The 13,525-nt window shown below is 42.3% G+C and overlaps 1 pseudogene; it reads left to right on the top strand.

Annotated features, from left to right (window-relative positions):
* The first annotated feature begins 1,244 nt into the window (after nucleotides 1-1,244).
* Nucleotides 1,245-3,180, top strand: LOC147443906 (uncharacterized; annotated as a pseudogene).
* The last annotated feature ends 10,345 nt before the right edge of the window (nucleotides 3,181-13,525 follow it).

Raw genomic sequence — 13,525 nt, 5'->3', positions numbered from 1 at the left:
TTGCACGAATCTTGAAATCAATGCACTCCAAGAGACCACAATCTAGACACAAAGCTCCTCAAGCACGTTTTGTGCTTTTTGAAGTGCACCACATTTGGCATACATATCAACCAAGACATTGCCAAGCACAACATTTTTTTGCAATAGTCCCTAACTAACAATATTAGAGTGAATTTTTAATCCCATAATAGCATCTTGCATAGAGCCACATGCGTGAATTTTTATACCCATCCATATCACCATCTTGAGTGAATTTTTAAGCCCATAATAGCATCTTGCATAGAGCCACATGCGTGAATTTTTATACCCATCCATATCAGCATCTTGCGCAGAGCCACATGCCTTCAAGATACACGCATATGTGATTGCATATGGAAAGAGGTCCTTGCTTTGCATCTGCTGAAATCAGCCTACAGCTTTTTGGCCCTGCGCGTATCCCCTAATCAATGCGCTCCAAGAGACGACATTGCGGACAAGAAGCTCCTCAAGCACATTTTGTGCTTTTTGAAGTGCACCACATTTGGCATACATATCAACCACAACATTCCCAAGCACGACATTCTTTTGCAACAACCCCTAACTAACAATATCAGAGTGAATTTTAAAGCCCACAAGCATCTTGCGTAGAGCTACATGCCTTCAAGATGCACACATAGGTAATTGCTTCTCATTTGCTGAAAACAACATAGAGCTGCCTGGCCATGATCAAGGAATTCGAAGAGATGACAAGAAGCCCCTCAAGCACTTGTTGTGCTTTATGTAGTACACCACATTTGGCATACATGTCAACAAAGGCAGTGCTAAGTACGACATCTCTTTTCAAAAACCTCTAAATTTTTGTGCCCAATATCAGCATCTTGCGTAGAGGCACATGCCTGCAAGATGCACACATAGGTACATGCCTGCAAGATGTGAGTGTAGGTGATTGTATCTGGGGAGAGGCTCTCGCTTCGCATTTGCTGAAAACAACACAACGCTTCCTGGCCAAGTAGCACTCTCTCTCTCTCTCTCTCTCTCTCTCTCTTTCTCTCTCTCTCTCTCTCTCTCTCTCTCTCTCTCTCTCTCCCCCAGCTAAGTATAGCTTTGACTCACTTTGCGCACCAAAATTAACTTCCTCAAATCAACGGATGCCAAGTGGCATGCCTCCTCTTGCTTCGTTCTAGAAATTGGTAATAGATAATCAAGGTAAACAGGTTAAAGAGACTAAGCTTTTTGCACTGATTATTTCAATCACAGCAGTAACTATGAAGACACCACCAGCAACAACTACAGGCTTCCTTCTACTCATTAACTTCTTACTGCTCTTGAGTCAGGTATAATTATGATCTATGAAACCATCAATTCTGTAAGAGAAGGATCCATTCCAATTAGCTATTACATTTTTACTCTGATTAATCATTTCCCTTGAGCTAATTCTATCCCTTAATCTTTGCAAATTTTAATCTTTGCCAATAGCAGTAGTACATGGAATACATCCGCTGCAACTACCATTCTCTCTACTGAATGTATGCTCTTATGGAGTTGAAGGCTCGCCTTGCAAATTTTGTTGCATGATAGGCACTTGATATTCGAGTTTGGAATGAGAGTAATTTGCAGAGCATTTGCAATAACGTCTCATCATGGAGAGGAGTGACCTGCAGTTATGTCTCTGGGCAATGCCACATCACCGGCATCAATATAACCAGCTCCGAGTTGGTAGGCTCTCTACCACCGCATCTTGGAAACCTCACGTTCTTGTCCACCCTGGATCTCTCCTCGAACCTTCTCATGGGAGGCATTCCCATAGAGCTCTCTTGCTGCTCCATGCTGCAGCTTCTGTATCTCCACAACAGCAGCCTCAAAGGTCCCATCTTGGCAAGCTTGTGCAGTTGCACAAGCCTTGTTGATCTGCAACTTTACTCAAACCAGCTCTTAGGCCGCATTCCCGATGAGATCGGGCTTTTGGGAAAGCTACAAAGGCTATTGCTCAGACAAAAAAAAAGCTGGTAGGAGCTATCCCATCTAGCTTGGGCATGTGCAAGGATCTCTTACTCCTAGACTTGCATATGAACCAGCTTAAAGGTGTCATTCCTGAAGAGCTGGGAGCTTTAACTAGTCTTACAAGTCTGTATCTGCATCACAACAACTTCATGGGTGCCATCCCTCGCAACTTGAGCAATTGTACAAGCCTTATAATTATCAAACTTGGCTCGAATGAGCTCTTAGGTTCCATCCCTACAGAGCTTAGCGAGCTGGCTCAACTTCAGCGTTTGGGACTTTGGAAGAACAATCTCAATGGAATCATTCCAGAATCCCTTGGCAGTTGCAAAGAGCTTGTCACACTCGAACTCGCCTACAATCAACTATCAGGTAATATTCCTTGGGACACCCTCTCCAATTGTAGTGTTTAATGTAAGCTTGATCTGTCATACAATAACCTTGTTGGGCGTCTTTCTAGCAAATTGGGAAGGCTTCTATACTTACAACATTTACATCTGGAATAAAATTTTCTACAAGGCCCAATTCTTGATTTGGTATTGGGTTTAAGCAACATGCAGACATTGGATTTATCCTTCAATCATCTCAATGGCACCCTACCAAAGAACCTTCCCAATGTGTTTGGAAATGTAGTGTCTCTGAAGGTTTCTCACAACCTGCTTTTTGGAAATTCGCCGCCTTGGTTTGTTCAACTAATGATGGTGGAGGAGATTGATTTGTCCCACAACAGGTTCGTGGGTACCATACCAGAGAATCTTGGTGACTCTGTGAGCCTTAAATATCTCAATCTCTCTGGTAACTACCTAACTGGAGAGATTCCGCTACATCTTAGCAACATACCAAAACTAATTTAATTGGATCTTTCTAGCAATGAGCTCACAGGTTTGTTGCCATCAACTTTACAACACCTACAATTTCTCAATGTTTCGTTCAACGATTTCGAGGGTCCCATTCCCGTCTCTGGTGTTTTTGAGCACCTTGATGCACGCTAGCTTCATGAAAAATCTGGTTCAACTATACATAAGCTTTGGATTCCCCCCCATGGAAAAGCTCATCTAGGGTTGAAGATAACGATCTTGATTGCCTTGGCCACATTAGTTGTTGTCATATGGGTTGGCAATTCTCTACTATACATATTGGCAAAGCAGTGCTAAGTACGGCATCTCTTTTCAACAGCCTCTGAATTTTTGTGCCCAAAATTAGCATCTTGCGTAGAGGCACATGTTTGCAAGATGCACGCGTAGGTACATGCCTGCAAGATGCGAGCGTAGGTGATTGTGCCTGGGGAGAGGCTTCGCTTCACATTTGCTGAAAACTGTGCAACGCTTCCTGGCCAAGTAGCACTCTCTCTCTCTCTCTCTCTCTCTCTCTCTACCAGCTAAGTATAGCTGTGATTCAATTTGCGCACCAACATTAACTTCCTCAAATCAACGGCTGCCAAGTGGCATGCCTCCTCTTGCTCCGTTCCAGAAATTGGTATTAGATAATCAAGGTAATCAAGTGGCAGCGATTCAACTCCCACGAAAAAAAGGCCCATAGTTTGATAACAATGATCCACGATAGGCATGGTCACAACCTTTCAATCCAACATGGTCGGTTTTTCATGTCTAGCATCCTCCTTGTGCTAGATGATCCCTCCCTCTCGTTGTATCGGACCCTAGTTGTCATCTTGCCTTTGCATAGAGGGACCTCACATAGAAAATTTTCTCACAACAATGCAAGTGTCATTTTCATTTCCATTTTTACAATTATCCATCCACCCAATTCAATGGGTAGGTCGGACAACCCCTACATGCGCCTATCTCAAGCAAGGTGTGTCAGCCATATTACACATGAGCAACACCCATGTGTGACATGTGCCTAATAGGCATGTGAGAAAGCACGTCCTCAAGGAAAGGACAATATGGGAACCTCATGTGTTCCTCTATCCATGGAGGGTGTAATGTTAGGGGCACTAAGTGACACAGGCCTGCACGTGGCATGGAGTAAGGGGATCAATGGTGGAGAACTGCCATCCAAAATCTCGAGGTAAGCATGGCCCCCCAAAAATGAAAGGTACCCTTGTGGAACCCAGGCTCAAACCCACAATCCCATCACACACGTGTGTTTGAAAAAGTGGCACCTAGGTTTGATCTTACAGGTAGTAAACTTGGAATGGCCCCATGTTTAGGTTTAGTGAGTGTCTGACTTTAGTTTTTAAGATTATCTAATGGCCATGGGGGACTCGGGATCTGGGCCTAAGTTGCACACCGTGGATTCCTTTACCCCGAATTTGTATTACTTAGACATGAGAAAAGGTAGGTAAGATGTCGTACGAAAGCTAGCCTAGGAAATATACGATAAGGTGGGGATGTCCAACGCCTAGATCAAATAATCTGGAGGACATAGCTTGCTATGATACCATGCAACATTTATTAGAAAGGAGTAAGCATAGTGTTTGACAATACTACTTAAGAGAATGTACTTGGTCACAAGACGGCTTGTTTTGGCATGGTTGCAAATCATAGTGATTGATATGGGTGACTCATCAATGTGTGCTATTTGAATGGTAAGCAGACAGATAGAGGCCACACCTTGGTTTTGGGTAGTAGGATATGTCTTCCTTTCATCCTGGAGGATTTGTGGACGGGGATACGTGGTTTTATAACACCATTTTTTAAAAATAAAATAGGTTTTAGTAGTTAGTGTCTTTCCCATTTTTTTTCTAATAAGTGCTCAATTGAGCTTGAATTGAATTAATCACAAAAAGATACAAATCAGCCCTGGCATATCCTTTGCAGAGGGAACACCATACAGAAATACACCGTAGGGGACGCTCGACAACTTCTCTTACTAGTTAAGCTTGCAAGATTTGTTCCTTCTACACATGATATTCTACTTGCATGAATCCGAAATAGAATTTGAGTCCAAAGGCTCAACCTTCTTTTGAAAGAGTAACTCATTTTTGCATTGCCAAACGGTCCTCAATACTATAGATCTTATTATGCAGATGTCAGTTAGTAGGTCCTCACTGTCGATGCATCTCAAGCCCATAAAAAGGTCGCGTTTGAAGAAGGCAGTTTTTAGATGTATGAATACCCACCTACAACCCGTGAAGCTTTTGATCTTTGGACATCCCTATAACACGTGTATGAGGGGCTCATTCGGATGTTTGCATCTGGCGCAAGAACCTTTGCCTAGTCCTTTGGCTTTGGCTTTATCTCCGGTTGGCATCAATCCAGAGAGAACCTTTTAAAGGAAGACTTTGTCTCTCTCTTCACATTTGGCTTTCCATATGTTTCTGACTACCTAAACTTTTTGGACCAGATCTTGTTGAGATGTTCACTCTAAGCCTCTTAAGAGCATAGCTTTTCATATATCAATTTAGTTTTGGGCAAGTAAAATAGTCATTCTCCACACTTCCAACCTTTCCAATCCAGAAGTGTGGAGCAGGGAAGAAGGGTTACGGTATGAGATTTTTCCAAGAATTCTACCAATGAGGATCTCCTCTTGGAGTGAGAGATTGCAACATGCTTAAGATGCTCCAAGGATTGCCAATCCTATTTTTAATAATCCCAAAAAGAATCCAAGGTGGAAAAACCCTTATTATTAGGATTCCTCGCTATTTCAATCCAATGGTTATTAAGGCCCAAGTCTTCCACCATAGGGCCCCAAGGAGATGAGAGGCCAGCCGTGCCCTTCCAATAACTCGTCTCTTCCTTCCACATGAACGTCTTAGTGGCCTAACAACATTTTCCAATAAGCTTCCTAGTAAAACACCCCAATTGAGGCCGTACGCCGAATGGAGGGAGAAGTCTATTGTGAATGCTGAGCTCCAGACCATGAGCCTCCTTTAGATCTCATGCAGGCTTCCATGACCATATCCCTTGCCATACATGCCCAACTCTCTTTAGAGCTAGCAAGGGTGCAAAAAAATTTAGCACATGAAGTCAGATTATGAGTGGCAGGGTCAAGAAATGCCCAATCCACCTTGAGCTTTTGCTTAGCATAGCCGCCCATTTTCCCCATTGCCATGGTCTGCTTGCAGTCACTTTATTTCTTTACAAAAATTCCTTGATTGGCTTCAAAAAGGAATTCCAAATTTTCCAGGATAATTGCAAGAATGGTGATGTGAAGTTTATATACAAGATGAAGAAGGTATTAATTATTGAAGCTCTACAGTGGAAGGAGTCAAGATGAGCTCCCAATGCCTCATTTTCTTCTTAATTTTCTCCTGAACCTAATCAAAAGCAGTATTATGTGTTATTCCTTCCCCAACGGGAACCCCTAAGTGTCAAAAGATGTTGCCTCTCTCAACAGCCTCTCCACTCCATCATGAGGGATCAAAATTATCTTCCTCTGACAAGGAGATAAGTCTTGATTTTTCTATGTTACATTGAGATCTTGACGCTGTGGAAAACACTTGGACAATCTCCAGGGCTTTTCTAAAATTTTCACCTTCCACTTGGAGGAAGAGTAAAGAGCCTTCTCTTTAATCCCACTTTGAATCCCTTTAATCTCCCATCTTGCTGCCAAAAGTTCCAACATAGCAATCAGAGGGTGGGTGCAAGCGGTGAACCTTTCCCTTTTTTTAATTGGTGCCAAACTCACAATGGTGAGTAGATTATATTAACATAACTTAAAAATTACAAGTTCTTGCTATGCTTGTGACGATCCATGACATCTCCAAGAGGCCATAGATACATCGGTTGACAAGGGAGCCATCCCACAACAAAGAAAGAGCCTATACCATTAACCATATAAGATGGTCAATGCGGCATCAATGGCCCTGCTCCACTCATTATAATTCTTCCATTTCCCAATGGCAATAATCACCCCCTTGCTTTTTTGTATTACCTCTCTGAGCCTGGCTATTTCCATGAAGTTTTCAAAGACTCAATAGTTTCGAGCCTTCCAAACCTATTTGAAGTGACAGAATATCACAATTTGTGTTACAATGAACACCTTCCCTCCCAAGAAAAGAGTGTTCTTAAAGAATCCTATCTTTGAGGTCTTCTGAACCCATTTGCAAATCTTCCCCACTAGGCTGCAAATCATCGGGCACTCCTTGGATAGGTGAGGGAGGTATTCACTACCGCTAGCTAGAGCCTTCACCCCAATCAGTAGGGCTCTCCATATTACCTTCCATATAAAGACCTTCAAACCATGCGACCATTGAGGGCACCAAATGTTCTTAAGAACTACCACCCATCTTGACTCTTGCCAATGCTTGCCCCATATTTTTTCCAATGGGGTGAACCAATCCCTTGAAAATACAAGGATATGGTATACTTCTTTGGTTTAAGGATTCAAGAAATGTATATTCTTAGACCACCGCATGCTTTCCACTCAAACTTAGACTCGTATAAAGGCAGACACCAACTGTCAAGCCGTTCAAGGGCTCTCTTGATCACCAATATTTTAGTTTAGATTGAAGGACCAATTGGTCTATTCCTTTCCAATGACTACTGCTATAATCCCACAATTGACCTAGCCGTCAAATATCTTTGTTATTAATCTTTCAAGAAGCTTCCCTCCAAAGAGGGTTCAAACAAATGCTTCCTGGCTTAGCGAGCCAAGGGTACTAGTGCATTAAAAAATTGTGAAAATACCTTGTTAGTTCTCCCCACTCCAAAGACTTTGTTGCTCTGTTGCATTTTCGAGCAGGCTCGTACATCATACCCTCGAGATTCAGGCAATGGCCCAGGTGTAGGCCTTTTCGTAGTCCACAAACGAGGAATATATACCTTACTCTAATGGTTAAGACTTATTGATTCTCCCCCCTCAATAAACATTGGGGCTTACAATGGCCGAAAGAAAAATGGGTGATGGTTGCAAATAACATCTGGAGTCCACAATGGACTTTTTTCTATGAAGATATTCTTGTGGAAGGCAACATAGGGGGCTCTACTGATAGGCATGAAGATTTTGGCTGAATGTATTGGCTCAGATAGGTGTTCAAGGTGTAGAAAGCCAAGTGAGGACCTCTTTCACTTGTTCAGGGATGCTTGATGATCAATGGCCTAGCAGGGAAGCTATGAAAATGGGTTTATAGGACTTGGAAGATAGGGTTCTAGAAGAACGATTTGTTTTTGGTGTAAAAAGAAAAATGAGGACCTCCCTCACTTGTTCAGGTGATGCCTAATGATTAGAGGCCTAGCCCGGAAGCTATGCAAATGTGTTCAAACAACTTGGAAGATAGGGTTATACAAGGAAAATTTGCTTTTTGGAGGGATGGTGATGAAAAGTTAAACATTGCTAATTTGCACACAAACTGTTAGGTTGTACTACCTTCAACATGTTTAGAATGCTAGAAATTGTTGAGTGTTCAAAAATGACAGCTCAATATCTAGCTTCACGGAGATCGTCCAATAAATCAGGGTTACAATTTGTGCCCTTGGAAAAATAAGAAACTCGGACGAGTGGAATCGGGCTATTCTCTCCGCCTGTAGTGCTAGCCCTTTGTAGTATTTGGAATGTTCGGTAGACACCTCAAGGCTTGATACGAGATTTTGCAAACTTCCTCTTGATTTTAATACATAACCCACTCACGATTGTGAGTTTGGATTTTTAAAAAAGTATTTGTATCTATCCATGGTGTTGAGCCACCCAAAAAGATTTGCTAATTAGGAAAGACACTAACTAGTGGGCTAGATGGGAGACAGTTGCGAGACCATTAGAACAAGGAAATCTTGGGTTTCTTAACCCTAGTTCCCACATGGATGCCCAATGCACCAAGTTCGTAGTTGCACTCACAAAGAAAAACCATGCATGGGCTATTATGACATAGGCCATGATAGACAATGCGAAGCTTTTCTTGTAAGGTGGTTAATGGAAAGGGGTTCGACTTGCAAATACGCATTAAATACTTTATCAACCCTTCCATAGTCTTGTTCATGAGTATCCTTCAGTGCCATTTAGGTGAAACTAGGTAGCCAATTGGGCTGCTTCTTTCTAGCTCTTATTGTTCCCTTCCTAGAAGTGGGCCAGCCAATCAAAAACCTTTGTTATTCACCTTTGTGGCTATTTCTCTCCAAAATGAGTTCAAGAGTACACCTCTTGATTGGGCTAGTGTGCTATGGAGTTTTGGAAATATCTGGTTAACTCTCCCCACTCCAGAGCCTCTATTGCTTTAGTACACTTGCACACTAGCTCACCTGTTGTGCCACCTAGTCTCAAGCTGGACCATCTAGGGGCCATTAGTTTGTCATAATCTTCTATATCTTTCCACTATCACCCTTGGGAGACAAGCTTAGCCTTGTCCATCATATCCTTTTTCATAATTTCCCATAGCCTTGAAATTGATACCACAATTTTGGCACATTGAACTTTTGCATGAAAAGCAGGGTTAAGTATCCCAATATCTCATTGTTCCATTGGCCTAGTGTTTCCCTACCATTTTGCCCACTCCCAAGGCAATGCGTCTTTGGTGTTCTCTTTCCACAAGAATATTTTTCTTTGGTTTCAAGAATTCTTTCCACTTGCACTTGGAAATCTTGAGGATCGAGCCAATGAAGGCAATATATCGGAGCATGAACGAATTGATCACTTTAACCCTGCTCAGAAAGGGGAGTAGCACATACTCCCACCTTCGCATCTTGCACCTTACTTTGTGTAATATCCATTGGAATATTTTCTTGTGTGAGGCTCTTACACACAAAGTAAGGTGCAAGATGAGAAAGTGGGAGTATGTGGATCTCAAAGTCAACCACACTCATTTCTTTAAAGTGGTTAAGGCCAAAAGAAGAAGGGATGCTATTCCTTCAATCACTGACAAGAAGGGGAATGCTAGAAAAGACCAAAATGCAATGGCCAAACTCATGCTTGACCATCTCAGTCAAATTATTGGCCAACCTGAGGTTTGCATGCAGGAGATCAAGGAGGCCAAATCCCAATTGCTTGGTACCGTTAAGTGTGGAGTGTTACTTTTTTGAAGCAAAAGCATTGAAGAGATCAATCTATATCAATGAATGTTGGTCTATCCTGCAAGCTATGGGAAAGGGGGTGGGATGGACTTACAGTTAAATTTTTCAAAGAGTTCTAGGAGAATCTAAAAACTCCACCAGTATAGCGAATAGGGATCTCCTAGAGGGGCAGTTGGATGCCAACCCTATGAAAAAAGGTATAGTTAAACCTATTCCCAAATTGGTGTGTTACTTGCTGGTAAAACACCTGCGTCTGATCTCCATGATGATAGTGGCATACAAGCTCATTGCCAAGGTTGGCTCCAATCTTGAACAAGGTCATCACCGGGGGGGGGGGGGGGGTTCACTATGTATAAATTATGTATATTGCGTGAATTCAAGGATTATTTCTAAAACTCCTTATTTGTGAATTTTTTAAGAAATAAAATACAACATTTTCCTATTCAATTTGTAAATTTTTCCCCAATTCCATTTTATGGTACCCTTTTTTACCCCTTCTGTTGCACTCACGTGATAGTCACATAATTATTAGGTGACCCCCTCGAGGTCATCACTCCCCATCAACATGGCTTCATCAAAGGATGGTCTATTTAAGATAACATCTTGGCTGCCTTGGTAGGCATTGAGTATGCGGATCTCACTAAGCAAGAATGTATCCTCCTCCAACTTGATCTGGATAAGTCCTACAACAAGATCTTGTGGTGGTACATTACATCATTCATGAAGGCTTAGGGTTTTGGACCCAATTTGTCTACGATTGTGCATACACTTGGAGAGGGAATTTACTCTAATTTTTTGTTTAACAACAAGATAGTGGGCATGTTTGAGGTCAAGCAATCGATTAAACAAGGCTACCCCCTTGCCCTGCTACTCTTTGGTATTGGCTCTCAACCCCTGGTTACATCGTTAGAGTATTGTGCATCAAAAGGGTGAATTCAAGGTCTATCGCTTCCTAGAGGTCAACAATTTCTGGAAAAGTTGTTTGCAAACGATTCTCAAAGCCAAGAAAAAGTACTAAGAAGAGCCCTTGAATTTTTCTAACTATTTGTCAATGTTTCTGGCTCAATGTGCAATATTGAGAAGTCAAGATTAATTTTCTTGTCCAAAATCGAATGGTTTGACCCCACAGAATAGGCAGGGGAAGTTATTGTTAAGGGCTTTATGTTCAGGCACCTGGTCGCCCCTCTAGGGGTGGGCATAATGGACAAGCAATGATTCGACTGGGTCCTCTACAAGGTTAAGAAAAAAAATGAGAAGGTGTGATTTTGTACTCCTCCCCTTCCATGATAGAGCTAATGTCATCAATGCTTTCATGATCCCATACATTTTGTTTTTGTCCCCATTGCTAAAATGGGCAAATCCAATTGGAAAGAATTTACGAGGCCTATCAAATGATTCTTGCAAAAGGGAAACACTAAAACCACGACCCCATACAATGGGGGAAATGGTAATGGGTTGCAAGGCCAAAGGAACAAGGCGGCATTGGGATCTTGGACCCCATACTTCATGTAGAAGCATTGTGTGCCAAATTTGTTCTCTCCTCATGGAGCATGTAATGCAAATGGCCTACGAACATTGAGAAGAGCAGAATTGAGAGAACTTTAGTGAGCATTTTTACGAGACTACTCTGAGAAAATAGACGGTGAACTTAATTAGCGATAGCAACATAGCCATTATACTTAATTAACTTGGCATGAAAAATACTTTTCAAGAGATAGAATTAGAGAGCTTGACAACAGTTGAGGACCAGATTTATGTGGAGCTGGTCCTCCCTCCAAAAGGCTTTTGTATTATAATTTCTCCCATAAAGAGAGACTTGGTACAATACTAGCTTTTTGTTCCTTGAGACCTTGATGGTGCAATGAAGATAGAGAGCTTCATGCACCACAATTATGCCCTTAACTTAGCCAAATAAAAGCATCAACTTGTCCTCGAACTCAGTTCCAAGACCTCAAACACCTTCGAAGGTGGAGAGAGCTAGCAGGGAATGAGGGTAGGGAAGAGGAAGAAGAAACATTCTTACGAGAAAGAAATAGTTCCTTACTTATCATTACTCTTCTTGCTTAGCATAGCATAATAGCATAGTAATGAAGATAGAGAAGATGGAAAAATTTAGCATTGAAGCATGGCTCTTGGTTGGATTTGCATTCCATAGCCAAGAGTGTTGGTGTAGGTTCTCAACTTCACAACAGGCTGGGAGAAGGAGATGGAGCTTGCACTTTCACCACATGAGAATGAGCACATGTGAGTGTGTGTGAGAGAGAGTATACCCCCAAGCACACCCCCAACTTGCCGTGGTCGAAACCTCCTTGTATCTCAAGAATGAAATTGATTGGGCCCCTACAAGCCTAGCCAATCACATGATTTAGTCATATCAAGCAACAATGCTAGCATTAGGACAAGTGTCCTTCTTATCCCTTTGAGAGAGAGAGGGCTTGATAAATGGTTAAAAATTTAATTTAATTAGCTAAAAGATTATTGGACCCCTCAGAGAGGCCAACCAATAGGCTTTCGGCACCTTATGAGGGCAACATGGAGAGGGGCTTAACATGTGTCCTTGTTGCCTCTTTAGACTAGACTTGCATTGGGTGAGGGTGTGTGTGTTCTCTCTCATGCCCCTACTTGTAGGGCCCACCCCTTTTATGTAGGGATCCTTGTTGACTTTTGGAACACCTTAAGCCCCTTGAGTACCTTAGTCATGAAGCACCTCCAGCACCTTAGTCAGCAAGCACGATGAGCACCTCAAGCTTGGGTTGGGTTTCCACCTCAAGTACAACCCTAGCTTGCCTAAGGTCCTAGGCCTAAGGACTTTTAACACTAACCTTTGGAGGTATTTAACGAAGCTAACCCTAAGGTCTTCAAGATCCATTAGCTAGCATTACTCTTTGACAGACCATCTCCCAATTGGACCCATTCACTTTGGCCCCGTGTTGAGATAGATCCATAAGAACGTCTATATTCTAACTCTTGTTCTCATTTATTCTCCCACATTAAATGATCAGTTTAATAAGAGAAAAGAATTTGGGCTAGTTAGATATTATATTTTATGACATTACCTCTCTCTTGAAATCATAGTCATCCTCAACTATGAGGTAGAAAAGCTAAAGCCTTAGTCATTAGTCTATGTTTCTTAATGGGTAGAGTATCCCTTTTTACCAAACGACATCATTCCAAGATGGATGACAAATACATTTGGGGCTTGGGAGACTTAGCTGTCGAAAGCATGTCTGCTTTTGAGTCCATTTCATTCTCCCCAAGTGCTTGGTGTTTGAGGGAGGTCGTCATCACAAACATGATTCTAAATATGAATACCACTGACGAGAGCAAAGCGAACCCCGAACCCCGACGGCCTCTAAAACACCGGGGACCGAATGACGCGCCTCGATCCTGTCATGGTAAAGCAAACAGGGGGCACCACCTAGCTTCAGCGGCTAGGACGCAAACAACACACCACCATAACAAAGTTTTCATCCAAGAGAGATGGATGCTTGGGAGTAATGATGAAAAGGAAAGGGAATGAGATCAAGTGAGAGAGAGAGAGAGAGAGAGAGAGAGAGAGAGAGAGAGTGAGGGAGGGGGTATAGCGGCTTAGTACTTAGGCATCACAAAAGGATGGCGAATCCGCACACCCTTCACACATACAC

The sequence above is a fragment of the Adiantum capillus-veneris genome, chromosome 13 (assembly GCF_014529385.1).
Source record: "Adiantum capillus-veneris isolate H3 chromosome 13, ASM1452938v2, whole genome shotgun sequence".
NCBI classification, from domain to species: Eukaryota; Viridiplantae; Streptophyta; class Polypodiopsida; order Polypodiales; family Pteridaceae; genus Adiantum; species Adiantum capillus-veneris.
This window is presented reverse-complemented; position numbering and strand designations above follow the sequence as displayed.